This window comes from Microtus ochrogaster, chromosome 1 (genome assembly GCF_000317375.1).
Source record: "Microtus ochrogaster isolate Prairie Vole_2 chromosome 1, MicOch1.0, whole genome shotgun sequence".
Lineage (NCBI taxonomy): Eukaryota > Metazoa > Chordata > Mammalia > Rodentia > Cricetidae > Microtus > Microtus ochrogaster.
The window spans coordinates 15110219-15124460 of NC_022009.1; positions in this window are offsets into that span (position 1 = coordinate 15110219).

Below are 14242 nucleotides of genomic sequence, written 5' to 3' on the forward strand. Positions count from 1 at the left end.
TTAGTAGCATAGGGTTTATACAGGGTTAGTTTTGTTTTGTTTTTGCTTTCGATCTCCCCGAGTGGGGGGAATTCAAGGTATGTGCTACTACCACCTGGCTTTTGTACAGGGCTTTTTAATGACCCAATGATCGTCTCTCTCTCTCTCTCTCTCTCTCTCTCTCTCTCTCTCTCTCTCTCAATCTCTCTCTTTTTTAAGTGATGAGAAAAATAACTATTAAGATTTAATGCTTCTTTCTTTTTTGTTTTAGATTTATTTATTGTATTTAATGAGCATGAGTGTTTGTTTGCATGTGTTTGTGTGCACCATATGTGTGCTGGGCATCAGATTTCCTGGAACTGGAGTTGTGGGTGTTTGTGAGCTACCATGTGGGTGCTAGAAACAGACCTTGATTCCTCTGCAAGTATAGTAAGTACTTTTATTATCTGAACCATCTCTCTAATCCCAGTGAGTTTTTCCCCCCTTATTTGTAATCCCAGAACTCAAGAAGCTGGGAATTCCAGTTTCAAGTTTGAGGATAACCTGGGCTATATAGCAAGACTCTATCTCAGAAGAAGCCGAGGCAGGGAGGTTTGAGGGAGGGAGGACAGAGAGAGAGGGAGATTACATAGTATTAAAATATATATCTAAAATAGATAATAAAGTGTTTGGAGTCAGGCCTGCAATGCAGTATTTGGAAGGCTGAAGTGGGAAGATCACAAATTCAAAGAGACTGCTTGGGCTTCAGAGTGAGTTCAGAGTCATCCTGGGCTTCTTAATAGGATTCTATCTCAAAATAAGTGAAAAGGGACCCGGAAAACAGCTCAGTGGTAGAGCACTTACCTACACGCGCAGCACCCTAGGTTCAGTACCAATCGCAGAAGAAAACAAAGTCACGCTTGGGGTAGGAATATAGCTCAGTGAGGGTGTGGTTACATGAGGGCCTGTATTCATCCCCAGAAGGAAAAATAAGAACACTCAACCAAAAATGGGATGTGTAACGATCGATATTTGAATATTTGTACACATTTACTTATCTCCGTATTATCATGCGTGTAGATACATAAACAAGCTGCCAGGGACTGGTGATGGGGACTTTGTGGTAGAATGCTTACCTAGTGTGGCATTTGAAAGAAAATGGCCCTCTCAGGGAGTGGCACTATTAGAAGGTGTGGCCATAGTGGAAGAAGTGTGTCACAGCAGGGGCAGGCTTTGAGGTCCCTCGGTGTGACAGTCAGTTGATTCCTGTTGCCTGCAAGATGCAGGACTCTCAGCTCCAGCACCACATCTGCCTGCCTGCCACCATGCTTCCCACCATGATGATAATGAACTGGACCTCTGAAATTGTAAGCAAGCCACCCCGATTTAATGTTTCCTCTATAAGAGTTGCCGAGGTCATGGTGTCTTTTCATAGCCATAACAACCTAACTAAGACACCTAGCTCATGGGAAGCCCTGATTTTGATCCATGGCAACTGTAAGCAAGCAAATGAATAAATAAGCAAAGCTGTGTACTTGCATATACGGTTACACACATTTTTATTTTGCACTGATTCCCATTACACAAGCCCCATGCAATTTGCTCCCCCCCCCCCATTGACAAAATACACTGTTATCTGTTCATAAAACCAGATTGATGGGCTTCTCTGACAGAGACAGGTACTGGAGAGCATTAGGGCCTCTGCTGTTTCTAGTGGCTCCTGGTAATTGTACAACTTGATAAGGCTTATGTGTAACTGGTCAAATTAAGATCATGCTTCCAAGAGTATTTTACAAGCTATAGGTGTTTTGTTAGTGTTAGTTATCAAGACATTTTATGTGACATGAGGATTACATTGTACAGGGATGGGTTGGGTATCCCCCTTTTGGCTGTTCTCACTGGAAGGTAGGATTTATCCCTCCTGCCCCCTCCCATTTTTCTCTTCTCACCTTGTTCTTTCTTTGATTTGTTCTGGTGCTGGGATCAAACACGGGGTCTCATGCTCACTGGGTGAGTGCTCTGTACTGACCAGAGTTTCACTAAGTTGCCCAAGCAGGTCTTAAACTCACTTGTAGTGCAAGCAGGCCTTGAAACGGCTCTCAGCCTGTTCTCCTGAGCAGCTGGGATGTCAGGCCTGAACCACCAGCTTTGGTGGATGTTTGTCATAATGTTTTGAAACAGTCGCTACCAGGGCATATTTGTGTTTGGACAGGGGTTGAACAGTGAGTTTGCTGACTTAGTTCATGGCAAGTACTGTCAGGTGCCCATGTTGAAGGGGATTTTCTAGTGTCCCGGGAGCTCTGGCGCCTGAGAAAATCTCTACTTCTAGTAATCACTGTCCTCTAGACTTCCCTGATGATTAATCTGAGGAGCTGTCTTACTCACATCCCTCACCAACCACAAGACCCTAACCACAATGACAGCAAGCTCTTCCCAACATCCCCTGGGAGTCCTCACCACCGTATAAGGTGGAGAACACAGAGGGTAGCATCTCCTTAGTTCTTTAAGGCAGTTCTTGGCTTAAGATGTGACTTTTTTTCTGCTTTCAGAAGACAGTTCAAGTAAATTGGCGACTTGTTTTTTTTTTTTAAACTAACAATGGCCTGACTCAGAACTGTCCAACCATTCTTCAGCTCCCCACACTGTGTGTCTACAGATAACAGGCATATATATTATCTACTTTTGTTTACTTTTCCCCAAATGGAGGTCAATTAATTTCCCAATATATTTTACGGAATGACTTGCCTGTTGCCAGCCCAGAGAGGATGTATTAATCCTTATACTCAAAATATTTAAGATAGAAAATAATGGGAATGAGAAGAAATTGAAGGGCCAAGACAACCCATTTGTCTCTGATGTTCACCCCAAATGACTTCAGAAATGCTAGCAGTGAATTAAACCCTGAACTCCAGAAGACTGACTTAAATCATACTTTACCGAAGAGACTCTTTAGTGTCTTGGCGAAAATTGCATCTTATGTCTAGAATGTGGGCGCTCGATGATGGCACGTGTCAAGTGGCATGAATTTCGGTCTGTCTGGTCAGAGGCTGAAGAGCCAATGTTATCTTTTTGTGTGCAGAAACCTCTTCAGAAGAAGACAAGGGGAGGCCACAGCCTCATCTAAGATACTGAGATGGGATGCATCGGTCTGGAAAAGGAGAGGTGGCTTGGAAAAAGAACGAAGAGGGCTTCCTTTGCTTAGACCAAAATTGCACCTCTGTTTTGTGGATGGTGGAAGGGGTCAAAGTTAACCTGTAAAAGCCTCACTGGCCCAAGGACAGACAACTCCCTGGAATTCTGGAGGCCATTGTTTGTGGGAGATCATAAGCCCCTATTTTTTGCCCCTAGACAAATTTGTTTCGACTTACCTGCCCTAGATGTGCTTGCTCACATGGAGGTGGTAGTGCGTAGGCAGGGTGTGTGCTTGGCCCTGTTTGGACCTCATGGGAAACACCTTTCAGGGTTGCCTTTGTAAGCCTCTGCAAAATGTGACCCATCACTATTTTCTGGGAACTCAGGAATGGATCTGGCCAGAGTCTGTCATCCTGGCCAGCGTTTAAATAAAGCTTGCTTCAAATTTGGCTAAAAAACATGAAATTGATCTTTCTCTAGGGAATCTCAGGTTTAACAGGTGGGAATCCTCCCATCCTCCCATCTATGTTAACCTCCCACCTAGTCACTGATTTTTCTATGAGGCGATCAGAGAGCTCAGGGCTGCGATTAAGGCAATAACCAGGAGAAGGCAAGACTGAAGACAGGAGCAGAAACCCCCTTTGCATAAAGTTGATAAGAACTCATCCTTAACTAGCTACTTTGGGAGAGCAACTCATCTTGTAGCATGATAGATATTATTGATAAAATTGTTTACCACCTTGGATGCCATCCAGAGAGGCTTTTGATTTTATCTAGTTATTGTCCAAGTTTAAATTTGGTCATGTAAATTAACAAGAGATAAAAGCCCTGGGACTCTTAATAAAGGAAATTATTTACTTTCTATGTGGTGAAGAGAAAATTGTGAACAAATCAAGACCTGGCCCAGAGGCTAACAGCACTTGCTGCTCTAGCAGAGGACTGGGTTTGGCTCTAAACATCCACATGGTGGCTCACAACCACCTGCAACTCCAGTTCCAAGGCATCTCATTCATATACATACACACTAGCACACTCACACATACACTAAAATTAACAAATTAATCATTTTCAAAAAGACTGTAATAAGGGCTGGAGAGATGGCGCAGAGGTTAAGAGTACTGGCTGTTCTTTCGGAGGACCTGAGTTCAATTCCCGTATGGCACTTCTGTAACTCCAGTTCCAGGGGATCTGACACCATCTTCTAGCTCCCCTGGGCACTAGGCACACATGTGGTATAGACATGAATGCAGGTAAAACACCTATATACACAAACATAAATAAAAACATTTAAATAAAAGACTATTATAAAAGGTGGGAGAGGAGAGCACACAGGGAGCCTATCCTAACGTTGGCCTAGTTATTAGGTCCTTAGTGGTAACATTATATACTAAAGGGCATAGGTAACAAATGTAATTCTGAAGGCAGAACTCAGCTTTCATCCTTGCAGATACAGGTCATCCATGTGGAATGGGTAGGGTATAGTATAATTGACAAAAACAAAAAAACAACAAAAAAGCAAAGTGAAGCTGAGGTGTAGCTCTGTGTGTGAAGCCCTGCGTTCAATGTCAGGACCACAAAAACAAACAAACAAGCAGAAACCAGGGTGTTAATTAAATTAGAATCTTTAGATAAACCAGAAACAGTGTTTTTAGTATAAGTACGTTTCATGTAGCATTTGTGGTGTGAATGAGAATCTTCCCGGAAAGAAGCTCTGTCCACAGAGGCTGATGACTGATTAATGTCACTGACTATGGGGTGGGGGTGGGGGGCTGGAAGGTGGCAGATCCAGAGTCCAATCATAATTTCTCTTGGACTATCTTTAGCCACCTAAGGAGCCATTTTTTGCCCACCTCAGTAAGGGACCTAATATCCTGATAAACAGATAAAAACCATTAGAATGTATTAAATTAACAAAAGCCTCTTCTTTGCCTAAGGGCTAACAATGGCTATGGGATAGAATCTGAGGCCTAGAGCTGAGATTTCTCTGTCTGGCTAGAAACTGCTTCTCTGATGTTTCCACTAATTTGTTTTTGTTAAATGCCTTGATTTATGACTTGTTTTGTTCTGTTAATGTAAAAGCTTCTTGATACTTCTTCCATGTTGGAACATGGAACTTAGGGAAACCCAAGTCTGTGTTCCCAGGCCATGATCACTCCAGAATAATTTATTTTGTCTTACTACTGGTTTCTGAGACAGGCTGGCCTGGAACTCACTGTTTAGTTGAAGATGACCTCCAACTTCTGATTGTTCTGTTTTTCCAGATGTTGCGATTACAAGGGTGTGCCACCATGCTGGTTCCACGTGGTGCTGGAGACCAAATCAGGGCTTCGTGCATGCTAGGCAGAGCACCCTACCATCCCAGCTACATACCATCCCAGTGTTTATGTGTTTTATTGGCTAGATTATAAATTTATCTGTGAGGTTTCAACTGGTAACTCTCCATAGGCTTATTTACAAAGTCTAATGCCAATGCATGGGTTTGGAAGGCAGGTAGTGAAGTGGTAAAAATAAAACAGTGCAGTTTCCCAAGGGGGGCTGCGGTCCACAAGGGGCAGTGGGTCCCAGGCAGGGAGTCACACAGAGGGTGAGAGACCTCTGGGGTCAGCCGGTCCCACGGGAGAGACAGAGACATGCCATGCAGAGAAAGTGGGTATTTATTTAGTGGGTTATGGAGAGGAAAGGGAAAGTAGAAAGGGGAGAAGGAGAAGGAGGGGGGCTGAGAGAGAGAGGGGTGGAGGAAGTAAAGAGAGAGGGAAGGTAAGTTACCACTTTGGGAGATAGAAAGGAAGGAGCTCAGGGTGGAAGCAGGTTTGTTGGGGGGATGGGCAGGGCTAGTCTCTTAAAGGGACAGAACAGACCATTATAGGTACAACTCAGAAAGTTATCAAGGCTCTGCCGCTGCCATCTGTCTCACTTTCTTTTGATGTTTAAAAGACTGAGGTCACCACTGCAGGCAAATGTCATGTTGTAGAATGTCATAGAGGTCAAGAAGCCTCTCCAGCATTGAGGCTTCAGTACTTTTTTTTTTTTTTTTTGGCTTTTCGAGACAGGGTTTCTTTGTAGCTTTGGAGCCTGTCCTAGAATTTGCTCTGTGGACCAGGCTGACCTCGAACTCACAGAGATACTCCTTCTCCTGCCTCCTGAGTGCTGGGATTAAAAGCATGTGCCACCACTGCCCGGCCCAGAACTTGAGAACTTGTTTGCCTGTAGAAACACCACCCAGAAAGGGAAATAACAGTCCCTTCTAACACACTGGCGCCTTTTTCCCCAGGTAATTCTTCAGTGACACTGAGCTTCATTTTTTCTTTTTAAATTTAATTTTATTTGTGTATGTGTGTTTGTGAGAGAGAGGGAAAAAAGTGTGTGTGTGTGTGTATCTGTGTGGATGTGTGTGCATAAACATGCTGTAGATACTTGTAGAGGTCAGAAGATGTCAGAGGTCCCAAAGTTGGAGTTACAAGCAATTGTGAGCTGACCAGTGTGGGCTCTAGGAATTAACTTCAGACTCTACAAGAGTAGAAAACATTCTTAACTTCAGAGCCATCTCTCCAGGTCTTCCATTTTCTTTTTTTTTTTTTAACTTTCAGTATTTATCTTTTAATTTTAAAATAACAAGTCATGGGCAGTCTATCCATTTCTAAGCCGTCTGCTAAGTCAATGTTCTATAGACTGTTTAGGACTAAAGAAATCTGATAGTTTTAATCATTAACAGACATTATTTTGTTTTGTTTTGTTTGAGATAGAGTTTCTCTGTAGCTTTGGGTCCTGTCCTGGAACTAGCTCTTGTAGACCAGGCTGGTCTCGAACTCACACAGATCCGCCTGCCTTCGCCTCCCGAGTGTGCCACCACGGTCTGGTCAACAGCAGGTTGATTTTGCAAGGTGCTTTTAGATATGTACAAATATATCTTTGTTTTTCTTTTCTTTTTTTTAATATTTATTTATTTATTATGTATACAGCATTCCTTCCTGCATTCTGGCGTGCAGGCCAGAAGAGGGCACCAGACCCCATTACAGATGGTTGTGAGCCACCATATGGTTGCCGGGAATTGAACTCAGGACCTTTGGACGAGCAGGCAATGCTCTTAACCTCTGAGCCATCTCTCCAGCCCCTATCTTTGTTTTTCTATGAGAGAGAACAGAACATAATTTTTATCTCAGATTCTTATTTTGTGCAATGTAGAAAAGTTAACCTAGTAGGCAAAGGCGATTAACTTATGCTTTCTCCATTTCTCTTCTGTAGATGAACTCTCTAATGTGGACAGGAAAGGAGTTCGCTCTCTGTAATGCTGGGCACTCTGGGTTGGTGGCTCCTGAGATGGCTAACTACTCCATCTTGTTTTCAGTCGCTGGATCTCTCCCCACTAACATCCAGAAGTATACAGCATGACTCTATGCCATTCTTCATAGTGGTTGCTCCACCAGTATTATTTTTGGAAATCAGAAAACAATATACTGCAGCATCGCCCCTTGATGCCCTGCATGGGAGCAAGGGTCTCAAAGTCAAGGTCTTTTCAACTTTCTTTTGTTTCATCCCAAACAGGGAGGGAATCTCTTTTATCTGACTCAAGGAAGTTCTCTCACACAAAATATGATTGTCTTGAACCTCCTCCCGGAAGCCTGTTAGCAGTGGGATTGTAAAGTCAGAGAACAGGAAGGAAGACTGAGGAGTGTCACCACACCTAGACAGGCTTGGTCACAACTAGTGTCGGCTCCTTAGGCCTATTCAGTTCCCATAAAAATCAATCATTAACTACAGCCAGCTGTGGTGGCACGTGCCTTTAACTTGCAGCAGAGGCAGGTAGGTGGATCTCTGTGAAGCCAGCATGGTTTACACAGTGAGTTCCTGGACAACCAGGGCTACATAAAGAGACTATCTCAAAAAACAAAAACAAAATCATTACCTGTTAAGTTTCCAACAGTTGAGGTGCCTACTTATCATATCAAAGTGGATCTCACCTCCGGGTTCTCCCAGCATCCCTCAGTCCCTACCTGTTACAGGGTTTGGCTGTCATATTTTACCCTCTCAGCCCAGGGGTTGGGCTGCCCTTCCCCCAAAGGCTCTTCCCTGTAGAATCCGGATATTTTGTTTGCCTGGCCTTTTTTGTACCTTCGGACCTCCTGGCTGCTGTAATTGGTCCCCTGTCTCCCATTTCCCTTCCCCTGCCCGGCTCCCTACGTGGCTCAGCCCAACCTGGCCGTGTCCACTCTGGACTCCCCAAAAGTCCCTTTTATCTGCAGCAAACTTTCTCCTTCACCACACCTGGGAGCAGTCATGTCCTTTCCTTTCCTTTTTATCTCGTTATTGTCATTCATTAACTACTTTCTAAGCTGTCTACACTCCTGCATTTCCCTGTCTCCTGTAAGAGGGGTATATAATTCCCTTGCCTCATTGTGCTAGGATTCAGGTGTTCCTGCCCTGTCACCTGGCAGGATGAACCCAGGCAGTACCCTAGCCAGCCCAGGGTCCTATGACTGCTAGGTCACACTGGGTGCAAAAGTCCCCTTAAGAGACAAGCTCCGTCCACTCCTGATCACTCCCCCGCTGCTCTTCTGAAGGGGTAGACAGGATTTTTCCTGTCTCTTCTCTTTTCTCTCTCTTTCTTTCTCTTCTCCTCCCCTCTCTCCCTTCCCTCTCCCACTCCCTTCCCTTCCCCTTGTAAAACTTTCTCCTTAAGTTCTATCTTCCTGTCCCTGTTTGTTCCTCACCCCCCGGGGTCCCATTTGCACTGTATCATAACACATTGGCTTACAGGTAAACTCTGCTGTAATGTCCATTAGTAAATTAATAAATGTGCAAGCCAGCTTTCTCCTCTTAATCTATTATGTTTATTTAAAAAAAAAATTAGGACTTGAGCCTTCACAGGGGAAGATGCCTGCTCTTCAGTTCACAGCTGGCCTTCCATGGTGGGGGCTCCTTTGGGCTGCAGGCTCTCCCCCTCAGCTAACTTCTGAGTCCTCAGGAAATTCAGAGTCCAGCTCCTCTCCCATTCTTCTCTGGGGCCACAGGAAACAAGGCTGTCATTGGGCTTTCTTCCTGTCACCTTTATCTGCTCTGTTGATGCATACCACTGTGGCATAAAGACATCTCGGGGGTCAGCTGCCTTCTCTAGCTGGGGAGAAGGTGCAACCTCCTTTGTTTTAGATCTTTGAGTCTGTCTGATATTTTTTCCCTATCAGCTAGAAGGCATTTACTCTGGAAAGATGTTTTGGGGTTGGGGAAGATAGGTTTCTTGAAGACCACAGGGCTCTCCAAGTATCTGAGGTTGGGAATCTTCTCAGAGGGAGGTGTCCTTGGGAACCAGTCTCATCTGGGCCTCACAGGTGAGGTTCAAGAGTTCCTAGATGTTGAAAAGACCTCTTCTCCAATAAAACAAGGTATTTTGTTTTATTCCCCAATAAAACAAGGTATTATGTTTGCCAATCTCATTTACAGGCTCAGAAACTAAGCTATTTTATATATTTAAAATTTTTATTTTTACGGTTTATTTAACTTTATTTTTTATGTGCATTGGTATGAAGTGTCAGATCCCCTGAAACTGATCTTCAGACAGTTGTGAGCTGCCATGTGGGTGCTGGGAATTGAACCCGGGTCCTCTGGAAGAGCAGTCAGTGCTCTTAACCACTGAGCCATCTCTCCAGCCCCTTAAATATTTTTATGGTTTATTTAACTTTATAAAATTTTTATTTTTACATTTTAAATATTTTTATGTTTTAAATCTTAAACATTTTATTTCAAAATATATTTTAAATAATTTTATATTTTATAGATATATATTTTAAATTTTATTTTTATTATGTAAATGTTTTCTTATATATTTTTATTTTAAAAATTATAAAATATAAATAAATTTTATATTATAGATTTTAAATATACATTTTTATTGTTTTATTTTAAAATTTAAAAAATAATGTATGTTAAATTTTCTTTTCTTTTCCTCTTCCCCCTCTTCCTCATTCTCCTTTTTTGCCTTCTAGCTTCAACCTGTGGTACTCCAACAGCATGCCTGGTCTTGCCCAACAGGAGGCTGCTGTGCCACACACTGGTGCTGACTGCAGAAGGAAGGACCTGCTTAATGTTTCAGGTTTTCCTTTTGTTGGTGTGCGAGTGTCTAACTCTCCTAAGCCCCAGGACAGTCCTGAAAACTGACAATAGCCAATTCATTCACACATGGAGAAATGAAAGCTCAGAGATTGTATGACTGCATTGCTTTTCTTTGCTGCCCTGATAAAATACCTTACAGAAATGGCTTAAAGGACAATGGGTTTGTTCTGACTCATGGTTTCAGGATGAGTTCAGTTCATTGAAGCTGGGAAGGCACGGGGAAGTTCACAGAGGCAGGAGTGTGTGGCCGAAGCTTCTCTGCCGCGGCAAATCTGGAAGTGGGTCAGAACTAGAATCAGGTGTGACCTTCCAAGGCCAGTCAGGCCCCACCTTCTAAATGCTCCACAGCCTTCAAAATAGTGCCTCAACCTGGGAATGAGTGCTCAAACCACTTTAGATTCAGACAATACCAAGCACCCTGTTCAAAGATCCCAGATGTGAGAACCAAGACTAGGGCAGGCTAATACCAAAGCTTCCATTGAAAATGCCAAGCACATCTCTACAGCCACCGACTCTAAAACCTGTAAGACGTAGTGGTCTTCCTGCCCCAGCCTCCTGAGCAACGTTGGCTGCAGGTCAGCCACCAACTTATTGTTATCTAGGTGACTTTAGTATAAGCCATTGGGTCCCACCCCAGCCTTTCCAGGGGTGAAACCCACTGACTGGTCCATGCTCTGGCAATAATAAAGCCCTAAAGTTTTGGCTTGAATCCTTCCACTCTCTCCCCAGTGTTAAGGTCACTGTGATAATTTTTCTGCTTGGTGAAGGTGCCAAGAAGCTAAAAGAGATGCAGCAAGCCTTGCTTAGTTACTTTAAGGAAGGTCCAGCAAGGGACACCGGCTGGCACTGTACTTTCACCATCTTGGAATCTAAGACTGGAAGAATTAGTTCCAGGCCAACCTGGGCTAAGTATGGAGATAAAGCCAGACAGAAAGATAAGGACAATTATGGGGACCTGAAAAGGGGAAGGAGGCCTTCATCCCCGAATCTGAAGCCCTGACAGTCAGGAAGCAAGAATTCCAGCACAATTAACATTTGCTAGGAAGGTTGCTGTTTTCAGGTAAACCGTTTAAGCACACTGGGTGGTAGTGGTGCATGCTCTTAATCCCAGCAGGTGGATCTCTGTGAGTTTGAAGCCAGCCTGGTCTACAGAGCAAATTCCAGCCAAGGCTACACAGAGAAACCCTGTCTCAAAAAACAAAACAAACAAACAAAACCCAAAAACATTTAAACAGCAGCGAAGTAGTTAAGATCTAAATACACATGCCCTTTCTCCTTCCTTAGCTGTAAACCTGCAATTTTCTAGGATTCTTGCCAGAAACTCCACTTAGAGTAAAAGAAGTCTTATCACCATTGTGCAACCCTAAGGCTCATGGTTTTATCTTACTACGTTCTAATCCTATCCAAGGCACTTCCAGAGTCACCCTATAATTTTATTTATCAAAAAAAAATGTAGAAAGAAAAGTTCTTAGCAATCTTTTAAAACATTACACGTGAGAGCCACCAAAGTGGTGTGTGTGACTTCTGCCAAGACCCCTTTGGGGTGGTTCTCTTCCCACAAGCCCGTAGTATACCTTCTAAATGCTTTCTGTTCTTAATCAACTCTAGCCACGCATTATACTGGCCCCTCCTGAAATTCTTCTCTGTGAGATTTCTGTGACTTGAGTTCTCTAGAAGGTCAAGGAAACTCCTCTGCTCGGGGGCGTGTATTCTTGTTCTGTAGCTACTGAACAAGATCCTGTCTCAACAACAGCCTCGACTCAAGCAGATCAGCGCTGCAAACCAGGTTGCTATTTATTCTAGCCAGACTTGTACAAGACAAGGAAAATGAAAGCCCTTTGGCCTAAATAGCCGGTTCTCAAGGGGCAGATAGATGATCTGAGGCAGAAACGCCCGGGTCTGTCAGTACAGTATTTACCTAAAACACCTCTACTTCTGACTGCACTCTGCAAGCCTCAAGGGGAGCCAGTAATACAAAAACAGGTTCCAAACCAACCCATCTGCTTTCCATTTCCTGCGGAATGCTAAAAGGAGTCTTTCTAAGGTTGCTTAAAATATGTCCTGTCCTCTGGCCCGCCCCATCAGAGAGCTAGCTGTGTCCTCAGACCACCTCAGCCACTTCCTCCCACACCTGGGGCTTCCTCTTCTGCCGCAGCTCTCTGCAGACAATGCTCGCGGTTATTCCCAGCACTGGCCTTTCGGCTTTGTACGCATTCAATGGCACCTTTTTTTTTCCTCTTCTGTGTGAAGCGTTTCTTCTGTCTCCTCGTTTGTCCCTTTGTCCTTTCGCAAGTGTTACGCTATCGACATTTGAAAGTGCCTGGTTAGCTGGAGCCTGGGAAGCGGCCTTGATTGCAGGCTCGGGAACAGGAAGAACACGGGCCAGTAGCTGTGACTTTCCTGGGGCTCGGCTGCCTCTCTTAGAACCTCCACCCTGTTTTTAAGGTTGGAACTGGAAGGAATGAGCCCTGTATGTGGTAAATCGGTGTTTCCTTTCTAGCTTGGAGCGGTGACTCCAGAGCCCTGCCATACCCCTTGACTTTGCTCTGTTTCTGTTTAGTGTCTGTTAACTGGTGACCTTTGCTACCAATTAACCAGAGCAAGGCTTTATTCCGTTGCAGAGAACCGCCAGACTGTAAACAAAATTAAAAAAAAATACACACACAAAAAATGGTTCTGGGGGAAGCTCAGGACAGGGGCATTCCCCTGTAATCTTCTTTCTGTGTTAGGGAGCTGGAGCGCTCCATCTAGCTCAAGGACTAAATTGGAGCCTTGTCTAGGACAGACTACTAGATCCCACACTCTCCCCCAAATGTGCCATGCAGTACCATTACAGTTATTCAGGGTCCTGCCAAGAACAGGTTAGGCAAGATGACAGCAGCTGCTACAGCCCTAATGCCTTTCTCTAAATGTCAACAGCCAGAACTCCAGAGAGCGGCCTTTCTGTCAGGCTGTGTGTGGTAAGACTCCACTGTGGAATTTAAGAAGCTTATGTATGCTTCCTTTCAGAGGTAGGGTGTGTGTGTATACACGCGAGCGCGCAGGCAAAGACAATGATGGGGGCCTCGCCACACGAACCAGGAGGATGGCAAAGGTCAGGGAAATGTGCAAGCCTTTAACCAGTATCTGGTGAGTACACACTGAGTGCTCCCAAGGCAGGGCAGAGAGAGGAAATCGAGGGAACACAGGGAGGGAAAGTGACCCTTCACCCTTGGGGTCCAGTTTTGTCTTTCCTGCTGGCAGGGTCAAGAAAACTCAATGCTAAAATTACCTGCGGAGATGGCATGTGTTTCCCTACACATCTCAAACCAGAATGTTAAAACCACAAACTGTGCTTACTCAGGGCCTGTAGGTTCAGCTTACTTGTTGGATTCCTCAATCTAAACAATGCATCTCCAAAAAGCACTGTATTTATTGACCGAAGCAGGTTCTTTAAGATAGGAGGCATAAGTGAACACGCTGTGCTTACTCTTTAAATCTTCGTGTAAACTGTGCTTTCTGAGCAGGCTGCTGTGCGCTGAGTCTGACAGAGTCTCAGCTCTCTAGGGGATTAGCTCTAGGAGTGGGGCCGTCAAAGGTCACCAAAGCCACCTGGAACCACTCTCTTGCCTGATGCCCAAGAAGACAGAGGTGAGAGAATCTCCAGAAGGGGAGGAAGGCCAGCAATACCAACCTGCTACCGCGCCCAGTGGCCTTTCGTGCATTTGGCAGGGACCGAGGTAATCTTTGAGACTGATCATCTTGGCGTGCACCGCCAGCTCAGCCAGTTCTATGTTCAACTGAAGTGATTACACTTTACTTGCTCAGTCAGGGGAGGGGTCACGGGTCAGGGCCACTTTCATCCTCATTCTCCCCACTTGTTTGACCTATTTTATAAGCTCTTGATTGAGTCACTTCCCTTTCTTGGTCTCAGGCTACATGTCTATCATCTGGCCCTCTACCTTACCGTCTACAGAGAGCTAATTCCTGTCTCAGCGTGACTAAGAAGAAGCTACTGGATCTCTCTCTCTCTCTCTCTCTCTCTCTCTCTCTCTCTCTCTCTCTCTCT